Below are 18,148 nucleotides of genomic sequence, written 5' to 3' on the forward strand. Positions count from 1 at the left end.
AAATTAGGATCCTGCAGCACCGAAAAGATATGCCACAGGGTTTATAAATTCTGAGTGTCTAGGAGAAATAAAGCAGTCCCACGCTGTTCTTCTTAATAAAAGATGGGAAGAGCCTTACACAAAATTAGCAGATCACAAGTGTCAAACAAAGGGCGTGTTTTTTTTTTTCTCATAAATCATAGTTAAACTGCAGATCACTTAACCACAAGAGTTTTATGGATGCTTAATGGTTATATAGGTTCAAAAAGCAAAGGGACAAACTAGTGAAGAAAGAAATCAAAGTCTAGCATGTACAAAAATCTGACCATTGCATCCAAAAGTCCCTGAGCTGCAAATCAGTGAAAGGTGTGCTAGGCATGTATCCCCTCACACACTACTCTAGGCACTTGCTGTTGGCTGTGTTAAACTTGGCTAATGGGATTTCTTCTTCAACACAATACAGCCATTCTTATATTGCTATTACCACCATTCAATTTTAGTACAACTTGGTGTGCATTGGGAAACAAAGTAACTCATGACTGAAGTGTTAATAGTTTCCTTTTCTCTTACTGCAATAGAGGATTGCACTCAACTCAAAATGGAAGAAGTGTGTTTATAGCTGACTCCTAGCCCTACATAAGAACTTCCCTTATCTTTTTTTTTTTTTCATGATTGTGGATCATATTTTCTCTTTTTCTAGGAAGCTTTATCTCTAGGGAATCGTGAAGATATGAGCTATATGTGGGAGGCTAAACCAGACGAGTCACAGCTGTATGGGACAGCTAACTGAGGTAAGGAATTTCCTTCCCTTGACTCTGCATCATATACTGTGCCTCCTCAATATCTTTTTCTAGATGGTATTTTAACCTACATGTATTATTTTAAATGCTGACAGCCCCCCCCCAAAAAAAAAAAATTAAATATGGGGACTCTGAAAAACTGCTATTGACTAGTAGTATTTGAATTCTGTCCATGGTGTTGATCTATTCTGCCTGCAAAGGGAATTAATGTCAGTGTCCTGGCCAATACATATCTACGTCTGCAAAATGGAGAGCATCCTGGTTCTTGCAATAGTAGCACTGAGCTGACTAAAATAATATCCTTTTCACTGCCATTATACAAACACAATATAATTGGGGAATTGCTAGAGTCCCTATATTTAATTTTGGTGCCTCGGCAAATGATCCTAATAGCCTAATGGCTAGATGCTGCTGTTGCTAATGCTGTTCAATTGACTTGGTTTCAAAGTGTATCAATGAGTCTTTTAAGTATCCACTAGAGCTGTAAGGTTTCAGATTACAGCTCTTAAACTATATGCGATCTCTAATGAAAAAAGGGGGGGGGGGGAAAGAGAATTGATAAAGTAAGCTAAGGCAGCAAAGTCAGCAAAAATTGCACAGGCAATCTAACTTCACTCTATAACCGGGTGAGCACATAAATTACTTTTGGTCGGTAAATAATACACCTGGGAAAGTAAGCAACAGTGCAAATAATAATCCATTTTTTAATAATTAAATCTTAGCTAGGTCCTCATTTGGTCACAATGATATTTTTTTTACAGAGCTATAAGTATAGTCATGGGATTTGTAAAAAAAATATTGCCTTGTAGCTTTTTATGAAAATGAATGCATATCCAGTATTGATCCTGACTTGTTCATGTTAAAACAAGTCTCCTTGGGTAAAATATTCTCAAATCAATAATATGCTGTAATCTCATGTGACACTAATAAAATAACACAAATGACAATTCATTTTTGTTTACTTGTCTCCTCTTACTGGATTGATAAATTTTGTTAAAAAAAAGGAAAACTAGATCTTGGTGCATAGTAGGCATATTTCTAAGACAGTTCTGATTGATTTTTGGAGTAATTTTTGAAGAAACAATCAATCTCTAGAATTCTTTCCTGAAACTTATTTTAATAGCTGTTGATATATGTTGTGCATATCACAAACACCCAAAACGCAGCACTGAAGTTCTTAATCCAGCACTTTACATTTCCTTTCCCCAAGCATTTTATTCCTCTAAATTTACAAGCAGCTACAGCGAGATGCAGCTGATTTCACAGATTTTAAGTTGAGCATATGTGTTTGCAGATTCCAGCCTAAAAGGAGCTGAAATATTACAGAAAACAATTCTGTCATAATCAGTGTTTATCTGTGTGCTATGCCAGATGTATTTATTTCAAATTGCCCCAGATTAAGATTACAGCTATTACCCTTCCTCAAGTAGATGTATTTTGCAACTTCTTGGAAAGAGAATAGGAAATGTTGAAAGTACTGTCATGATTGTACTGAGAACTACATGTATTTACCGAGATAAACAGAACAACCTTGAAGCCATGCTTCTGCCAAAGACAATATTGTGTCTCCTCAGTTATGGGAGACGGGGAGAGAAAAATAAATTAATTTAATCCACCCGTACAAACTGCTATGAGGAAGTAAGGTACCAAGCTGTTAAGATGCTTTTGAATTTTATTGGTTGCGTCAAGTGTTTTCACAAGAGCAATCTCAATAATCTCAGCTGATATTTTGGTGTACACGTAACAGAGCTAAAAGCTTGGTAAATGGTAGAAAACAGAGTCTGAATGGGGAAATAGTGCCAGCCTACTTTTTCAGAGCAGAGGTGGATTTGTAGCACCATTCACCAGCTGTGAGGGAATTCTGAAAGCAGCAGAACCAACAATCTGTAATTGGGATAAAAGGTAGAGATCCCGTGGCAGTAGTCTGAGTTCCAATGAGGAAAAGTCCACACTGAAACTGAAAAGTCAGCTTCTTGTAGAAACACACTTTTCCTCATCTGGAATTAAATGCTTCTTGAATAGGGAACAAGCATTCTTCATACATAACCATGATGATGCAATTTGATTTTTTTTTTTTTTTTTTTTTGAGAAGAAGGACTAAAAAACCATTTACTGGACCAGATTGTAAAGTGCCAAAGAGCGCAGTATAAATGTTCACAGACCTGATCTATGAATAAACTTGCAACCATTTGCAGTGACTGCTGTCCAAACACCCAGTTTTACTATTTCTTTGTATTTGGGCTGTCCTTATTCTACAGCTCCTGAGATTTAGAAGTGACCCAGCTGTACTAAACAGAAAACAAGCAAAACAAAGTAAAGCTATAGTTTCTTCTAAGCAGAGACTCCTCTTTTTCCTTTAAGCATTTAATTTATAAATATCTCTTTCTTCATAGGTTTTCTATAGCAGGAGGAATATTGTCAGTGCTTGCCAATTTTTAAATAAAAAGTAGCAATTGCTGAAAACAAATTAGTAACAAATTCATTACTATTTATAACAAATTCATAGTGCTGCCTTTTTTTAGTTTACTGCTTCTGAAATAATCTAAGAAATACTTGTTAGCTAATAAAAGCCAAGAAAAATGTTTTGTATGTAAACCATATCAATTTAACAAATTACACACCCTCAAAATTCCAGTTTAAACCAGTTAAATTTTCCGGCTAAACAAGTTCTTGGTGTTGCTCCTCCCTTGTGAAAAGATCTGCTCCAGAGACAGATTGATTTGTATTCTTTCTGATATCTATAGGTATGCACTGGCTAAAATACTTTCTTACCTCTTCCTGATTCAATTTAAGGAAACAGATTACTTGAATTAACATTACCTATCAAGTCCTTTGCTTTGTTTTTGCCTCAAACAGCCCCTCTTAAGCTCCTAGAAATTCCATCCGGCCTCCCACCGTTCATTAAAACAAGCCCTGCCTATTTCATTATTTGTGGTCCTGGCGTCTCTCCCCTGAAACAAAAGGGTAGATTGTCTGCTGCAGGAGACACCTGGAAGGTGCACAAAGTACAAAGGCTAGAATTCAAAGGAGTTCCCAGTGTATTCAACAAGCAATTACTTCTGCTTGTGATGGGAGACTGTCAGCTTCAAAAACAAGGCATTCTTTGGAAAGATTAGTCCAAATTACATTTTATTACATTGGCCCGCTTGGACGGCCTAAACTTCATCTCGTTCTTATTCTAATGGAATTCAATCAAGGGTATTAATATATTGTTTATGACATGTTTGGAGTTCTTGTGTTATCAGCATACATTCATGAGAGGAGCTTCAAACACTATCAGATAACAGTGAGCTGGATGTTGGATGTTGGATGTTGTACAGCATAGGGGATTTTATCATCTTGTTGAACCAGAGGCAGTGATTAAATTAAACTGTCTGAACAAAGCTTTTGCATGTCAGGCTGTTGAATGGCAAAATGAAAGAGTGACACACTTCAAAGATCAAGGAGAGAGAGAGCTGGAAAACCATACTTAACATAACTTCTTATTTAATATATTAAATAACTGAACCATTGGCTGCCTGGGCTTTTACTAGCAAATAATCAGAACAAAATATTTTATGCATTCTAGCATTAATTCACTACACACAAATGTCAAAGTGCATACGAAGTTCGTATTTCATTGTTACTTTTCTCATTTCGGTGAGCACCACACTCAATATTACTAGTTTTTCTCTGCCATACTTTCGAAAAAAATCCCAAAACTCTGATTCATACCGATTTCCCTTACAGCTTCGTTTTCATGTGTGCAAGGTCCAAAGGCACAATTCTTAGTTCTTTTCTAAAATGAGCAATAACAACATGCAAAATTTTACAGACACCGGTAGGCTTGTTTGTGGGAATAAAAAGTGTTCATAAAAGCAAGGGCTAAAATATCCAGACCCCAAGCTCTTGAAATGCAAGGTCATTTATAATTTATATTACTTTCGTACCAAATATTAAAAAAAAAATAAAAAAAGACAACAAGTGCTAATAGGAAAATAAAAGACAAAACCTAATTCATGACCTACATGTTATTCTCCCAGAGTGTCTGGTTTCTGAAAATAACATTTGAATATATGAAACCTTTTAATGTGTACAGCATGATTTACGGTATAGCATACAACTTGCTGATATTTTTGGTATGAACTCAGATACTTTCCTTCTACCAAATCTTATGTAAAGAAATACTGGCACTATTCACCAATTACACTGCAATCTGCATAAAAAATGGTTTTCTTCTAAAATCTCAAACAACAGAGTCCTAGATTTAAAATAAATAGGCTGAACCAAAAAGCAATTTCTGCTACAAGGTTTAACTGAATCCTCATTGAGGATGGATTATTGCCTAGCTATTAATTTTTTTAATATCCATTACTAGCATAAGTCAAATTTTAAGAAACACCAGAATGGTCTTCTTTCATTCTATGCTGAACTCAGAATAGGTCTTGACTTTGTTCAGGGTGTTAATGTAATATGAATTATAATTTCTTATCAATAGTAATTTCATCCCATTACTTTACTTTGCACATTTAAACAAGCGTTAGTATACCTTCTGCATAAATAAATAAATTCCCTTTATAGAGCAAGATTAATTTGTTTGCATGTGCAAAAATGAAAGCATTCTTATTTTTATCAGAGCTGTGACTTAAAAAACATCTTCTTCAAAACTTTAGTATTTTTATTTGATAGTAATATTCTTCTCTCTTGTAGAGCCATAGTGCAATGACATCCATTAACATTAAATACTGAAGAACGCTTTCAAATTCAAATTCACTTGAGATGGTACAGTAGCAGAAATGGAGCCTGAGGGAAAGAATTTTGAGAATAAACAGAGGACCAGCCCATTAGAATATTCCACTGTGTATATCAGTTTTTATAATTGGTGGTACATATGTGTGCATACATGTTTGTATTTCATTGCAACTCTATGAATACATCAAGATTTAACATTCATAGCAAACAGGATCAATAGTAGATGTGCCAGTGCACTTCAGTCTTTATGCAATAGTACAAAGAAATCTAACTACATAGTGTATATTTAAGCATATATGTGTGTAGGAGCTTATTTAAGAAAAAATACACAGTAACTTTCTAGAGATACTTGTTTATGTTAGACATTTCAGGAATTTCAACCTATATTACATTCTTACTTACATATTCTTACTTTTTTGACCTTTTTCTGTTTTCACCTCTAAATAGCAGTGTGTATGAGAAAACTTAATAGCCAAGTAACATGGAATGTTGTACTTGCTCAGAAAATGTAATTGCTTAAATTTCTTTGCAAAAAGTAAATATGACTTATTCACTACTTGTGAGGCATGGGCAATCTAACCAAAAATAACATAACCATTTTACTAAATAACAACTCTATTTCAGTGTTTTCAAAGCTATATTTCAATTTAATTTTTCAAATAATAATACCTAAGTATAAAAACGCTGGCTTTCATATCACGCAAGCTTCTAAAGTTTTCTGAGATTAACAGCATTATAGCAGAAGGAATTTAAGATGCTATTCTCTTTAATTTTAGTTCTGCTACAAAGAAGGCCAAAAACAAATGGGTCTCATTATTCATGCACATATTCATGTAGGAAAAGGAGAATGTGGCCCAGGTTGTTTACCAAGTGACTACATCCCTTCGTGTTGTGTTTTTTTTTCAATCTATAGACTAGAATCAAAAATACATAGTACTATGTACACATGTAACATTTTTATTTTGTATAAGCACATGTATATATGCACTGTACTTTGAAGGTTTATTCTTTTTCTCACCTAATATAGGTGTAATTCACTAGTAAGTATGGAAAAAGCACTGAATAGCCGTCAGATTATAATAATAGTCGAGAATTTACTTTTGTGTCTTTTAGTTACTATGTGATTTACAGACAGTTTCCCAACCAGATAGCTTTTAGATATTTGTAGTAGAAGCTGCTCAGCCTGTGAACATTTATACATACGACCACTGAACTCAGCAGAAGTACTACATGAATAATGGTAGTTGTGCCTTTGAGAATAGAATTCATCTGATCAATAAGAAAAGGCTGTGTCTCATTCAATATAGATAATTAGCAGATTAATATAATTTGATTTATCCATAACAGTAATCTAAAACAAGTCAGACTGTGCCCCAAAATTGTGTCTCTCCACCAACAAACAAACATGCCCAAGGCAACTAGCTCAGCAGTAAACCTCAAATGTGAAGTTAGTCACGGTGAACATCCAAGATAAATATCTGCAAAGTCAGGTTCTAGCATGGGGGAAACAGGCCTCCACCCCAAAATATTCAAGTGCATGGGAATTCTTCTATAACTTGTAAGGGGAAAATAAACATATTCAAGACAGGAATGTAATCCAAAGCAGGAACAGGATGAACACTTTCATGGGCTATATAGGAGAAAGAATCCACTAACACTCTGAGGAATTCGTTCCTTATCATCAACATTTCTTAAATAAGATCATTTCAAATAATAATAGTTTATTAATTATATTTTGATCAGCGAAATTCAAATTATTTTCCTGTAGATATAAAATAGAAACAGTTTTGTGCTTCAGTGATATTCACCATGGAAGTGTTTCAGTTTCAGGGGAAATGACATTTGGGCTTCATTCCCTACAGTGGAAATAGCAAACAGCAGAGTCCTGTTTGTCTAGTAAAAGCCTCATTTAGAACAGCACTTTATAACCTGATTTTCTACAGCTAGAGAACATATTACTTAAACTAAAATGCCTAAGGAATTCCCATTCCTAACATCTAGGAATGCATTAATTATTCTTGAACATGGCTATTAAAATTGTTAGCACATCAACATAAAGCAAAAAAAAAGACAAAGTGTTCAAAAGGAGCAAGGCAATATTACAGTCTAAACTGTATGCTTGTGTTAATACTTGTGGTCAGAATCCATCATCATGCATCAGTGCATGCCAGGTCATATAGAAAGGAAGCACTACTCTAACTGGCAGCCATGGCATGGATCAAAAGACCAGAGTGATATGCTAATTTGGTTTAAGATGAATAAGCATGTCAGCTGAAGCATTTTATGTAAAACAGAACTTGTGAAGTTTTACAATCAGGTAGACACCAGAAAGGAATTACAATAATCCGCCTTGGAGGTGACAGAAGTACTATATGAATTAGCATTTCAGCTGTGGCCTGAGAAAATATTATCCTTAACCCAGCAACAGCAAGCACATAAATGAGTAAAAAGTGTAGTGAGGATGGCATGTAAACGACCACTAAAGAACATAAAGAGTAAGATGAGTACGATTATCTCTGGCTAAGGATACAGGGAAAAATGCAGCTGCGGACAAACACCACGAGAAATCCACTGAAGAACTTACACGTGGCTTTTATCTCCCTAGTATCTGAAACACGTTTGTACCTTTACCTGAAGGCCCTTATTCATCAATGTATTTAAACTGGCAATTTGAGATACATCCAGGAGAGCTAGAAAACTATATCCAGGGCCTCATAAAAGACAGAGTGACTCCTACTACTCACAGCACAGGGCTGCAAGAGATGTTAGCTGCTGAAATGCTCCTGAATGCCTAGGTAGTTGCTGTGGCCTCAAAAGAAATTATAACTCCCTCCCCCACTTTGCTCCTGACATAATGAGGGATTTTTCTTTTTCATATATAGCTCAATATTGTGTTCTAACAATAGTTTTTATTTCCTTGCAGATGTAGCAAAATCATTGGCATATAACATGGCCGCCTACTTGAAAATGGAAAGTCAGACTGACACATAGCAAGCCAGTGACCTTGAAGTGGCTACGAATAAGTTTACAGAAGCAATTAAAATATTTGTTTAATTTAACATTCCATCTTAAACATTTGCACTCTAGGAAACACTTGTACAAGACTGGCAGCATTGGTTAGGCCTCCATCTTCTAGTGAGACATATGGTATTCTGTGCTATTTACAGAGCAAGTATTCTGGACATGACTTTAAAACCCAAACTTTATGCTAATGTATATACCAACATTCCTGTACTTTGTTTTATATGAAAAAGGATTTTATGAATGCTGATGTACCAAACAGTTCCTCAGGGAATTATGCTGAGGTGGGAGTCTAATTTATGAGGAATAAGACATTATAGGAATATAATATATAAAATACAAAGATTATGCATTTTGATAAATATTAATAAAATTTCTTCTTGCTTTGCTGGGATAGGTTACACCTGGACAGATGTTTTATGGGGACCTTCTCCATGAAATTGATTATCCTTATTCTACTGAATGCCAACAGACATTTTAATTGAGAAAATACCATCACACATTCAGTGTCAAATAGTTTAATGGTGTTTAACCAGGTGCTAAATAAGTGTCAAGTACTAGGCTCCACATTTATAATATGTATGTTGCAAAATAAAGATTAGGCAAGAATATTTCAAATGTACATAACCATGCATAATTCTGATACTGAGTAGCAAATAAATAAATAAGGCTTAATTATACAGGTTCTAAACAGGTGGAGCTAGATTGACAGCTTTACTAACACATGAAAATAATTTTATTGGAAATATGCAATACAAATCCCATAAAAGTCGTATGTATAGTTGCAGTAGTATTCCCTATATTCCTTCAATTTTTATGCTTCATATTAATTTACAACAATGAGCAGGTTGATAAGTAAAGCAGTGTAAGAGCTGTATGAGCTTCATTACACAGCCACATACTTCTACTGTCACTGTCTTTGTCAGTCCTGACTTACTATTCTTCTCTGTGTGTCAGATTTGAAATTGGCTTGTGAACTTCTTCAGAACTTTATCAAAAGCTGCATTACATTAAAATAACTTTATCACTCCCCCTTTTCTTCTCAATTCATATAACGAAACATTATAAATGTCCCTACATTTCTGACTCAGAGCAGCAAATACAGAATGTCTTTCCCATATTTTTGTAGTTCAGCATGCTTTGAATGTCGCTAGGCTGCTTAAACTTCTTGCCCTCTAAAAAATGACTCTTACTTTCCAAAAACATTGTGGATAATTGAAGAACATCATAGTCTTGGCCAACGCTTAGGCTGCCTGGCTCTTGAGAGGTTTGTAGTCTGAGAGTATGTTTAGCTAGTTCATAAGCAAAATCTTTGGACTACTACAATGCCTGTGAGAAAATATTTAGCTTATGATAGATTTGGGCTATGCTACTGTAAGGGAAAAATAAACAAAAAATAAGTATATCTTTCAAGGCCTGTTTTTATATAGTCTCGCCTAGACAAAAGAATCAACAAGACACTTGCAACAGTGCCATCTGGTGACGCCCATACAGACAGCCCTAATGACAGGATTTTTTTCAACAGTTCTAAGTTTGTAGAACAAAAGGTATCCACAATAATTAGGAATGTCTTAATTTTCATTTTAAACAGGAAAAAACAAATTCATTTCCATACTTGGTTACTGTCTTGTATCAGGGAAGTGCTCTGATTACTTTTTATAAACAGTAGTCAAAAGTGTAAGACATAAAAAAATTACAAACAGTAAAAGTATTAAAATACATCATATACTAATGTACACATACGTGGAACTACAAAGGAGCTACTTACGTACAGTTAGGGAAAATAGTGGGAAAACTTAAGCAAAGATCTTATGCTATATGTTTAAAAATCTGGATAAATAAGAGAAATCTTGAATTAGCACTAATATTTTACCATTCTTTTGAAAGGGCAACTGTGATGACCCAGCTAACTGAAGGCCAGTAATCATCACAAAAAACCCAGGGAAAATTAATGGAAAAGCTAGTAATCTGATGTGGGATTCAATTAATACAAAAAATTAAAGGAATGAATGCAATTAACGATGGTCAACATGGTTTTGTAGAAAATAGGTCTTGTTAAATAAAACTTCATGCTTAATTTGGTTTATAATCAAGACACTTCCATCTGTAGTCACTCTATCTGTAACAGCATACTTCCAGACTTTTGTAGGGAATTTCAACTTTAGAAAGCCTGACAGCTTTTTCTTATTATTTTTTGTTTTGTCTTATGGCCTAAACAATCACAGTAAAAATTCCTTTCACAGGATTCAGAAATGGTTAAATATTCCACAATTCAGTTCACAAAAGCAAAGATATTGTTGAGATTTGATTTAATTAAGGACAGGACATATACATAAGCACACACTGTGGCTGTATTACATAATGCAAGAGCACACTCTTGTTATATAAAGCAGGAGCACCCATCCTGATTTTAGCAGGGTGAGGCAAGGTTCAGTAGCTGTGCTGATACTTTGTCATGGATAAACTGGAACTAAATGAAAAAGTTGTTGCTGATACATTTGTGGATTACACAAAAGCTGGCAGAGTGGTAAATGTAAAGACAAGACAGACAGAAAGAGGGATTTTGACCTATTCAAAAAGTGGACCGATTCAGATTAAATCTATTTTAACACAGACACATGAAAAGCTAAACAACCAGGAACAAGTTGGGCCATACGGGAAAAATGGAGGATCACATTCTGTAAAACAGTAACTCCAGAAAGGATTTAGGGGATCTTTGAGAAAGCATAGCTCAAAGGGAACCTTGGGTGTGATAGCGGAGCAAAAGAGTGAATAGGCTAGACTGATCTTATCTCCACCCACAGCACAGGTGAGATCGCTATCAGACAGAAGGGAAGGCGAAACCACCACAGGCTGCAGAGAAGACCAGAATGAGCACTGGAGAAAAGAGGAAAAACGCTTTAGAGACAGGAAAATCCTTTCAGCTTATCAAAAAGAAGATAGAGTGGTGACTTAATAGCTCCCTCAGGAGAAAATCCCACAGACTAAAGGGTTCTTTAGTTAAGAAGGAAAAAGCATAACAAGCAGCTGTGTACTGAGCGCAAGTCAGATAAATTAAAAGAAATAAGGCACACAAAGTTTAATAGTGGAGATGATTAACTACGGAACAAACCAACAAAGGAAGCAATGGATACACTATCTCTATTAATGTCTTCAACTCAAGAATAAATGTCTTTTTGGATATGCTTTATCTAAACACAAGTTATTGAATTCAATAGAGAGGCTGCTGGGTGAAATTCAAAGGCTTGTGAAACACAGGAAGTCAGAGTAGATGATCTAATGGGAATATTTGCAAAGACTAATCTTAGCCTCAGGATGCTACTCTCCTTGGGTTACCTCTTCAGTCAATAGAGTTTCCTTTAGAGAGCAATTCAGAGATGAAGAATAACTTTAGTGGTCCAATTTGCCCCTCTCCACTGAAAAAGCTTGCCTCTCCATTGACTGCAGAGAAAAACAGAGGTTTAAGGATAGTTGAAATCATCTGGGTTTTTCACTAAACCACCACCACACTAAAGTATAAAATGACAATTTTACTAAAGATTTTGGGAAGGCCTTAGTGGGTGAACTGTGGGGAGGATGGGGATGGGGACAGCTCTCTTTTCACTAATTAACCCTTGATAACCTCATCTGATTATGCAGGGAGCTACATCTTCTCCCTGAGAGATTGTCATCTGTGGTGGGAGGCTGAAGATTAACATGTCACTTCTTTACCACCCCCTTAAATATCCTACTTTAGGAAACCCCTATCCTCCCTCTAATGTGGTCTCACTTTGGAGACCACAGGCAAGAAACAGAACCAGAAACACCTGACAGACGTAGATGAGCTCCTGGCCAGCAGGCAGGTGGGAGAATTCATCCTGCCCCTTCTATTTTTGCTATTGGAAAATATTCTTACCTAATCTACCACATCTAATAAATGTGGCTATTCAGTTGGTATTTGATTAAAACTGTGGTGCTCCTATGGTATTGGTACATCCTCGTCAGGGAGGCATCTCTTCCTACACACAGTTAGTCTACGTGCTACCCTTATCTTGATTGTGCCTTCTTGTATTAAATGATGTAGATTGATGATTAACTGCCAGAAAGTACATAAACACCAAAAGGGAAAAGCTAAAATGGCTATGAACCACAGAAGGTTGCAGAACTTCCTTTGGTGCACCAAGACAGTTGTGTACATTTTACTACTCTGAATGAAAAGAAAAAGATGACAATACTGATTAGCTGTGCTGAAAACTCCCTCAACTGTGGCTATTTTACTACTGGTATATCCCATGTGAGTAAAAGTTAAATGCATAAAATACATGCTAAGTGCCTAAATCTCAGCTCTCTTTTGTGAACCAAGGTCATGCAATCAATAGCATACCTTTTATTCTTCCTTATAGTTTTAAAATGTTTTAAAAAAATAAATCTAAAGGCTAAATTGCAACAAATCTTCATTAAACTAGAAATTGATAATAAAATTCTATTTATTAGAACCCACGCAAAACTAACAGAGGTGTGTTTTACAAAGCTGCAGCAGTGGTTGCAAATGTTTGTCTGCCATCTAGTGGAATATGCAACCCTTTCCAGTAATATTTATCCTGCTCTAACTACGGGAAGTTTTTTAAAGAAATAATTACAGAAGTAAACGTGAAAGGCATGAAGGATAATGGCACCATGCTCATAAAATTCTTAAACACAAACTTTAACTGCTGCAAAGATGAAATAGGCAGACCTTTGTACATACAAAGGTCTGTAACACAAATAAGGTTGTATCAGCTGAGGCAGAGAAAGGCTGGGGTAGAGAAAGACCAGTATACTGAAAACAGGGCAAAGCTCTTGTTCTGCCTGACATATTTTCCTAGAGAGTTTTTTGAAAAGCCTACACCTCTGTGTCACCAAATGTGACTTGTATACCTGGTATCTGACATGGGACAGTCATTACATAAAGCAAATAAAAGTTGTATTTTAGAAGAATGAACACTATCCCTGATATTTATGTGATATCTCTATACACATATGGCATAGCATACATATGCTGATGCACTGGATACCTACACTGCACACTATGACACTCTAAAGGTACTTTAGGGGTACATAAGTACAAACATTTGTACACCAGGACACTAAGTAGATTTGGCCATGCAGAATACTATGTGACTCCAGTTTCTTGGGCAGTTGTGCACGTTAGCACCACTTGAAATAATTACATCAAAATCGCTTCCAGGAGACAAACGAGTTGCCAAGAAAAGTCTTTATTGAACAGTGCCTGATCATCTTGGGGAAATATTATAGAAATGACAGCTGAAAAACTGGAAAATATTGAAGCCTGACCCCCTTTAAAACAGGAGAGGACAATGATGAACTGTGGCAGATATATTTGGGCAGAAAACTCAGCTCACCAAAGAGAAATGGGAGCACAAGACCTAGCATGACAAATTATAATAACACCATACTAAATGAAAATCTTTAAATCTTTTACTAAACAAGACTTTAGTAAAATTGTTTTGATCTTTAATTTTAATTCTTTTTTTTTAATATTTTGATAAAGGAAAACAACCTATTTTAACTAGAGAGTCCTCCCATGGGAAAGTTAAAGAATCTGCCCAAACAAAATAATGTTTTTATGTCCTCCATTCAGTCACAGATAAGATGAACTGTGGGTTCATGCCTTGTACTGCTATTTCACCAACTTCAATAAAACTTCAGAGGGTGCAAGTCAATGCCAAGTTTGGCCCAGCACTTCTAAAAATGGAATGGCTGCTGCAAAGTCATCTAACCAGAGCAGACAGCAGTGACTAAGACTGGCAGCTTTATAACTGATGTCATTCTTAACAGTGAAATGCTTAGCCCAAGATAACATTCTAAAAATACAGGCTAGATTATCAGTCTGTGCATGTGCCATAGATATTTTCCTGCCTTCAACGTGAGTGCAAACGTCACAGCACAGAGGAATAAACAGCTGTGCACGTACCTTGCTGAGTTGTTCCTGTGTCTTGATCGGTTTCATCTGAACAGCAAACCTAAACAAATCATTCATTTTTTAATTAGAAAAGTGCTTTATCTGAAAAGAGCCTGCATTTTACTTCAGCTTGTATCCCTCAACATATAATATCCTATACAACTCAAACTGTATCCTGAGTTCTCCGTATGAAAATAGCAAGGCTTCTTTTTATATGTCCTAGGAAACGTTTGTCCAGATATTTCTGCATGCATCTTCAAAACGTGTAAGACCAGTGCCTTCTTTAAATCCCTCATTAAATCTTACATATGCCAGAGTACTGTATTCACAAGTGATTAATGTTTTCCCTTAACGTTGTTCTTGCAGCATTTATATCTCATAAAGTCTTGACCTTTAAGGGCAAGGTGCATATTATTGTAACATCTTGGGTTTTTCACAGCTGTAAATCACACATAGTAAACAACCACCTGCTGCTGCTCACAATACACTTTGAGTTCAACACAAGTTCGCTGGTCACAGGAATGAGACTATTTCTCTCTCTTCAATGAGCTGACCCATCCCAAAATTGTAATTCATCCCATTCACAGTCATCTGCCCCTGTAACATGGCTTGGGAACAAAAACAGAGGGTGTACCAAGCAGTTTTTCAGGAAGGCAGGAAGAATGTCACAAAGAATGTGTGGGAGCCTAGGGAAGTGGGATGGAGTGACAGCTGATGAGATGGGCTAGAGCAAACGCTGAGATGGGGTGGAGTGACAGCTGATGATTCAGCTCCTTCATGTGGTGTCTTCACAAGTTGTGCCAATGGGTAGTGATGGCAGCCTTGTTGTCTTACCACTGCCAGCTTCAAGGCCAAAGAAACATGCAACGGTCAAAAATGATTTAGCATGGCCATCCCAGGTTCCCCTTGCTGGGCCCGACCACGTCTCCCTGGCTGGGGTGGTGAGACAGGCCTGGGGTGCCAGGCCCTGCCCTGATGTCCCCTGCCCTCAAGGAGTCCTTGGCTCACACAGTACCCTGACACAGCTTCAGCATTGTGGAGAGTGTTTAATGAATTACCACCTAACTCATAAAATCTCTTGTTAAAGGAACTGAACCTGTGGGTGGGAGTAGGGTGATATGACAATCTATTAACAGTATTCTATCCTGTATCTCCTGTCCATTAAATAATTCTTACCTGCTGTTATCTTCAAAGACAACAATTTTGAATCTAGCGTACAAATAAAATAACCAAATGAAATCAAGCTGGGATGTCCCTCAGCCTCTTCACCCTCTCACGGCTCCCTTCCCTGCCCAGGGGTTCTCCTGGCTGCTCCCCTGGGAACCACAGCATGGCCAAGTGCCGCCTCTTCCACTCCCACATTTTCCATCTCCTTTACTCAAAGTTACAACTGAGCTTTAAAAAAACCTGCTCGCCCATGCAATGACACTATTGAGCTCTTTCAGAGATACATTTTCATGAGCTGCTCTTTCCTTACAAGAATCTGAGGTGAGAAAACAGGAATATTTATGAAGTGATAATAAAAGTGCCTGGACTTAATACATTCCAGATTGCTAGTTCAGATAATTAATAGTTGTGTTGTTTGGGGTTTTCTTATCAGGTAATGTTTAAACGTCTCAGAAACCAAGCTTGCATTTCTCTGACAGAAACATTACTGATGTTCATCCTAAATATTCTTAATTTTCTTCATGTTACTTAGAGCTGTTTCACACCAACCTACATGGACTCTGCAGGCAGAAGCAACTGCCACAACTAGTGCGTCTGACATCCTGCAGAGAGACATTAGGGACATTTCTCTAGAAACTGGATTAAATCATGACTTTGAATCATAGAATAGTTAGGGTTGGAAAGGACCTTAAGATCATCTGGTTCCAACCACCCAACCACAGGGCAGGGACACCTCACACTACACCATGTCACCCAAGGCTCTGTCCAACCTGGCCTTGAATGCCACCAGGGATGGAGCATTCACAACTTCCTTGGGCAACCCACTCCAGTGCCTCACCACTCTTTAAGAACTTCCTCCTTATATCCAGTCTAAACTTCCCTTGTTTAAGTTTGAACCCATTACCTCTTGTCCTATTGCTACAGACCCTGATAAAGAGTTTTTTAGAACTGAGATGTTTGGTTTTTACATTTTTAAAGCTTGGGTTTTGGTTTATTTTTTTTTTGTTTGTTTGGTTTGGTTTTTTTTTGTCAATCTCACTCCTGAGGTAACAAGAGAGCAAAATGGGTACCAACATAGTACATTTGTTTTTACTAAGTGATGCTAATGGTGTGTTTCAAGTGAAAATTGTGATGCATAAATTGAAGCATACTGCACCAACATCTCGCATATAAACCCATAAATAAGAAAAAAAAATAGTCCACTGACATTTCCACCAAGCAAGGTTCAAATGGAACTCAGTACATTTTTTTTGGTCTCATTCTTTGCCCATAAAATCGCAAGTTCACTGGTTCACTGTTTACAAAAGCTGATGCTGGGTGACTGGTCTTCAATTCTGTTATCAATTCTGCCTTGCTTTTTAAAAGGTTGAAATTAATTTGGCACACCTTTCAGTCTTTGGAAATTGGTTTTCCAAACTTTAATTAAAAGTAGTATTTGTGGTTCAAAGAGGTGAATCTCCACTACTAAAGGCCTGCCCAAGTCCCTAGCTCAGATGATGCATAGCAATGCGAAGTCCCACTGCTTGGCATTACCTCTCTTTAAAGAAGGCTCTCTACACACATACTACATAGCATGCTGTCATGGGTCACCACTAATTCTTATTGTCATTTTTTGGTGCTTTTTCTTTTAACATAATGTCTAGTCAAATAATGAGGGCTGCAGGGTTTCTATAGCATGAAAGTATAAACATGCAAAAGTACATGGCAGTGTTTGAAAGTGGAAAGCATTGGGGAAGAATGGTAGGGCCCAACCTGGCGCAGCCTACTAGGAGCAGTCCCTGGAGTAAAGTATATCTACAAGAGCATTCAGGTTCATTGCAGGGGGAACTAGCTGACTGGATTAAAAAGAAAGTCTAAGACTAAATCAGTATTTGCTCAGCTGGAAAGAAAAATAGCTGACAAATATACATGCACTTTTTATGGGTACAGATCTATTAGGTCAAGTGTCTTGGCCTGATCATCGTCCAGATTTCTGGGTTGGGTTTTTCTGTTTGTTTTCATGTTTTTGTCTTTTCTTCTTCTTGTTAACAGATTTTTTTTTTTGCTTTTGCTAACACAGTTACCTGAGAAATAACAACTCCTAATGTTAAGATAGTCATGTAAAGATAGAGACTTCAGGATCATGTCTGTGTTCTTTTCTGGTATGCTACAATTTCCTGTAAAATTATTTTTCTACTTAATTTATATCGATGCAACCTAATTATACAATTACAAATGGCACTGATTCTGTTAGTTATCTAGAATGCAATGGCTTGGCCAGGCTGGATTCATGATTGTGCTTAGTCTCTCACAGCTGTGCTGTATGTGACACTAAAAATACGGTTTAAGAATAAGTAGGCACTAGTAGGCAGGACTGCATTTTATTCACAATCACTGAAAATCAATGGGAATAAGGTCATAGGTTACCAGCGGCCTTTGCTAACTCATGTGATGCTTGACCTATTCATAATTAATCTCTAAAAAGGGACAAAGTGGCAAAATTTGACAAGGATAAAGTTAGTGACAGTAG

General features: G+C 36.6%; 1 long non-coding RNA gene across 1 annotated transcript; it reads right to left on the bottom strand.

Annotated features, from left to right (window-relative positions):
* Positions 1 to 534: 534 nt before the first annotated feature.
* LOC134173147 (uncharacterized) lies at positions 535 to 16,447 on the bottom strand. Its single transcript, XR_009968147.1, has 4 exons — positions 15,649 to 16,447; positions 2,942 to 3,067; positions 2,588 to 2,663; positions 535 to 2,091 (listed from the first exon to the last, which is right to left on the bottom strand). It is a non-coding gene; the product is annotated as an uncharacterized LOC134173147 (long non-coding RNA).
* Between the last annotated feature and the right edge of the window lie 1,701 nt (positions 16,448 to 18,148).

Source organism: Pezoporus occidentalis, unplaced genomic scaffold (assembly GCF_034315485.1).
Source record: "Pezoporus occidentalis ecotype Australia unplaced genomic scaffold, CSIRO_AGI_Poc_V1 ctg5, whole genome shotgun sequence".
In the NCBI taxonomy this organism is placed as follows: Eukaryota; Metazoa; Chordata; class Aves; order Psittaciformes; family Psittacidae; genus Pezoporus; species Pezoporus occidentalis.